Genomic DNA, 5,345 nt, shown 5'->3' with positions numbered 1-5,345 from the left:
CATTCATAACCTTCAAGTTTACCAATAGCAATACAACGGCAAGAAGAGTTGTTTTGGAGCCTTCATATAGGGACTAGTGTGCCTTCTCAAGTAAAGGTACATCAAGCTTTGTGTCATCATCATCATCATCATCATTATTTTGATCATCGTGATCTTCATCATCCTGGTCTTCTTCCATGGTATCATTACCTTCTACTTCAATATTCACACCTCAATGTTCCCTTGTTTGGAAATCCGCATTCTCCGAATTGTCATGGTCCATAACACGAAACTCAGGGATGTTGACCTATATGAAAATAATGACCTTATATTAACCATGACCATGATGTCATCATCAAATCATGTCTTATGTAATTTATAAACTATTAAAATACATACCAATGGGCGATACTCATTTCTCCCTTCAATGTGACCATGTTGCCTAGTTACTGCGATTAGATATCTTCGAGTTTGTAAGCCCTTACACATTTTGAAAGGACAATAACATTTTCCATCACCTTTTCTTTTTAAGTTAGACCATAGTCTAGCAATTGTCTCCCTATTTTTTTGTGCGTTGATATTGTCAGACATGGTCTTTCTTGAATGGAATGACTCGTTGGTGGAAGAAGGATGATTTGTTTGCAACCTGCAGATGGAGTAGTAAGAGGAAGACACATATAAAAAGGAGTTAGGTCTCTGAACCAAGTAGGAGTTAGGACATGCTAGAGTGGGGTTAGTCCAAGATATTTTGGAATCTTGAAGAACTAGGTAAAGGGTATCTGGAAAGGTGAAAATAAACAAGTATTTTACAACTACAAAGGAGGAATCGAGAGCATTATAAATAATGAAGAAGAAACTTAAATCCATACAACTTCACCTCTATTTACAATTTGACCTTTCTGCAAGTGAAATATGACAATATACAAAATTTCCAATCACATTTTCACTTAAAAAAGAACACCAAATATACCTTTGCTACAATATACCTTTCACATAGCATTTAGCATTCTTCTTTAACAAAATCCAAAGAGAATACAAACAAACTAATGAGCTGTGTCTATCTCAATTGAATAGCAAGTACTATAGAGAGTATTAGGAAACTGACCTTGCGAATAACATCCAATTCATAATGTATTAGGAAAGTGACCTTGCTTATTAGTTTAACATAGATTGGTGAAAATAAAATTCATAATAAAAATCTGATTTTTTTCAACACTTGTTCAAACCATATAATGAAATGACAAAAAATGAATTGTATACGAGTCACTTTAAATCCTTAGCTTTTAATATGCTTTATAGATGAGATTGCATTATATGTTTTGAGCAAGATGTGGAAAAAAAACAAATGACATAGATATAAGCATTCTCACACCATGAGTGAAGCAACAATTGCATAAAGCTTTATTGCAAAAAAATTGTCAATATTATTTACATTGTACATACTTGTTTATATAATGCTTCAATTCCTAAACTAAGAAACTATAGCTAGTGTTCTAACCATGCATAAAAATAAAATTACAGTGCAGATGTATGAAATTATATGCATAACTACTCCTATACTAGTTTATAACTACTATGGAAGCACAACACTGCAATCACAATACCAAATCCAACTCCATAACTTAATCCCAATCCCACTGCCCACCATCAACTCTCCATTATATCTTTGTTGCTACCAACTGTAGTCTTATTCCATTCTACTTGATGCTCTCTGCAACTTGAACCACAACCCAGTGTCATATTTTCAAGGGGAAACCCATGAAGGTTGGGGTTTCCTAAAAAGGAGGAAGCCTCAAATGTTGTGAATTGTTTTCCCTGTGGTATTAATCCTGACAACATGTTGTTTGAAAGATTCAATACTTCAAGGAAGGTTAGATTTGAAAATTCGAAAGGAATTTTTCCTGACAACTTGTTTTTTGAAAGATCTAGAGACTCTAAACGAGCCATGTTTGCCAAGGATTTAGGAATTGAACCACATAGCTGATTATTTGAGAAGTTGAGAGAAATTAAACCTTGGAGGACTCCTAATGCTGGAGGAATATTGCCTGAGAGGTTGTTATGTGAGAGATCCATGAACTTGTCTGCATAGATTATCTTCTCGTATGTTTGAACCCTTCCTTTATTCCAGATTGTTACTTCATCCTTGAACTTTGATTCATAAGGAAATTAGTGAAATAAGAGAAGGTAAGTCATTCATCAATAATTTGAGATTGATTGACCATAGCATATAGATTACTTAGATCTTGAGGGATACTTTCTGATAAACAATTACTCGATAAATCTAGAATTTGGAGATTCTACAACCTCATAAGTTGGGATGGAATTTTACCTTCAAAATTATTAGAGGTTAAGCTCAAAATTTTTAAATCTTTCAGCTTTTCAATCCAAACAGGAATTTTACCGTCAAATTTATTATTTTCCAAATCAAATATTTTGAGACCTATGCAATTTGAAAGGGACGAAGGAATATTACCTTGAAATCTATTGCCATTGAGATTTAGTGCATGAAGAGCTATGAGATTTCTCAACTCCTCTGGAATCTCCCCTTCCAAATCATTGTGAGCCAATTTTAAAACCACTAATTGAGAACACAACCTAATAGTTGCAGGGATCTTGCCCATCAGCTTGTTATTTGACAAGTCCAAAATAACCACTCTATCTGAATTTGTGCAAGTAGAACTTGGAATTTCTCCAGAGAGGTTATTTCTTGACAATGATAGAAAGATTGATGCCCAAATATTTGATGGAGATCTAATGTTTGGAATTGAGCCATTAAAAATATTATCTGATAGATCTAATAGGAATGAAACAAAATCCAGAGTAGGAAGTGTTCCATACAATCTATTCCCTTGCAAATCCACCAGAAAAAACCAATGGGATATCTGCCAAGGTAGAGAACCTTCTAGATTGTTATCTGAAAGAATGAGCATATCAAGATTAGGAAGATCCCACAAACATGAAGGAATATTTCCCACAATGTTGTTACTTGAAAGATCTAGTTCCTTCAATTGATATTGTTGGGACAAAAATGCAGGGAAAGCACCTTCTATATTGCAAGACCTCAATGCCAAGTACTCCAAATGGTCAAACTATGGAATCCAACTTGCAGATATAGTAATAGATAACTGATTTTTAGAAAGGTCCAATCCTTGTAAGTGAGACAGATTTTTGAGCATTTGAAATGAAATGTTGCCTCTTAATCTGTTGGAAGCAAGCACCAACACTTTTAAACTGGCCATCTTCAAAAGAGAATTTGGAATTATTCCTGATAGCTGGTTATCACCCAGATGCAGCTTACTTAATGTTGAAAGCTCACATAGAGAGGGTGGAATCTGGCCAGTTAGATGATTATGGCTAAGTAACAATACTCTTAAACTTTCCAGCTTTGAATTGGAGTCTGGGATTCTTCCTGACAGCTGGTTGTTACTGAGGTCTAGATGTGCAAGGGATAAAAGGTTGTCAAAAGAGGACGACATAGTTCCCTCCAAATTATTACGGGACAGATCCATGGTCTCAAGTTTTGAATAGTTTGCAGTAGAGTGGGGAAACTCTCCACTTAAATTGCAGCCAGAAAGAGATAGAGCAACAAGTGAGTTGGAATGGCCTAAAATGAAAGAAAGGTTTCCCTTCAAGTCATTATTACCACTAAGGTCAAGATTTCTTAATTTCGAACGGGGCATGAAATTGGAAGGGATGAAGCCATTTAGATTACTATAGCTAAGATCAAGTGAAACCAATGAAGATGCATTCTCAATCCAAGAGGGTAGTTCGGACAGGAATGAATTCCATGATAAATGCAAATGGGACAAAGAGGTCAGATTTGATAGATCTGGAATCTGACCCGACAACCCACAACTAGATAGTTGAATCTGGGTGAGATTGTGAAGATCGCTGAGGGCCTCACGCCAGCGCTCCGAGCCCATTGTCAGGTTCACTTTATTCATTCCCAAGAATTCAAGGCTTCTTAGACCTCTGGTCCATATATCAAACTTACCACCCTTAAATTCCTAATTATATGAAAGATCCAGATGATGCAAGCTTGACATATTTCCCAACACTAGAGGAACCTCACCACCAAATCCAACATTTGACAAGCTAAGAAATGAAAGCCTCTGCAGTTTTGAGAACTGTGGAGGAATAGAAATACCTTGAAAGTAATTCCAGCTAAAATCCAAGTGTTGTAGGTGATGCAGATCAAACAACGATGGATGAATTTCACCACTCAACTGATTGCTTAGATCAAGGGTAATCACATGCGATGTATGATAATCACAGCCACCGCCCTCCCACTTGCAACAATTCAATCTACACCAAGAGGATAACTGACCTGAGGAAAGATAAAGGCCACCCTTGAAATCTAATAGAGAAATTATCTCATCTTTGATAAATGCTGTTGAAATTGACATATTAAGTTATGGAGTTGGATTTGGTATTGTGATTGTAGTGTTGTGCTTCCACATTTCTGAAAGTTACAGTGCAAATGTATGAAATTATATGCATAACTACTCCTATACTAGTTTATAACTCCTATATTGTGATTGTTTAACTCCATCACCCAAGAGGATGCCAAACAAGATTAAGTTTTAACACAGATGTCAAAAAATTACATTCAAAAAAATATAATTTATAGAAATAACTGCAGCAGGTAAAGCACATTTGAAAGATAAAAATAGACAACTTATGTATATAAATCCCAGAATTGTTATGATTCAACATATTACTTGACTTATAATTAATAATTATGGAAGGTTTTGTTTTCACTGCAGTCAAAATCTATTAACAGAATGGGTGAAGGTAAGGTAGGGATATACCAAACTTGCACTGTAACGTGGTTCCACATTTATAAGACACAACAAAAATTGGTTCCACATTTATATGACACTTCTGAAATATTAAAAATATATAAGTAGTTCACCATAGTTTTTAACTCTCAAAATATTAAAGAAATGATATTCTATGATGCCAGTGTTTTTCCTAAATGCTAGACAAACTACATTAGAGATGTATAGTATTTCATATACTACTACTCAAGAGTTCTAATCATTTCAAATTGTAATAGAATAATTACTATATATTAAATGTACATTTATCTCACATGGCCTTTACCTTATTGTTCACTTGTTGTAATGCTTATTTATGGATCATGTACAAACGTGTTATGAGTTTTGGAAGATATTACCTTATCTCATAGACATCCTTGGTATCAAGACTAGCTTAGCTTTATATATGCAAAGCATATTTTCAACATTTCCATTCAAAAGGATACTTCTACATTTTCCATTATCTCCTCACTAAAACACAAAACACTAATTCTAAGCCATAAGTTTCCATCAATAAAATACAGATGTATTGATAAGACACAGATC

The 5,345-nt window shown here is 34.6% G+C and overlaps 1 pseudogene; it reads right to left on the bottom strand.

Annotated features, from left to right (window-relative positions):
- Nucleotides 1-1,533: 1,533 nt before the first annotated feature.
- LOC149570518 (uncharacterized) lies at nucleotides 1,534-4,385 on the bottom strand (annotated as a pseudogene).
- Between the last annotated feature and the right edge of the window lie 960 nt (nucleotides 4,386-5,345).

This window comes from Cupressus sempervirens, chromosome 3, assembly GCF_028749045.1.
Source record: "Cupressus sempervirens isolate cs-2001-9-10 chromosome 3, ASM2874904v1, whole genome shotgun sequence".
NCBI classification, from domain to species: Eukaryota; Viridiplantae; Streptophyta; class Pinopsida; order Cupressales; family Cupressaceae; genus Cupressus; species Cupressus sempervirens.
This window is presented reverse-complemented; position numbering and strand designations above follow the sequence as displayed.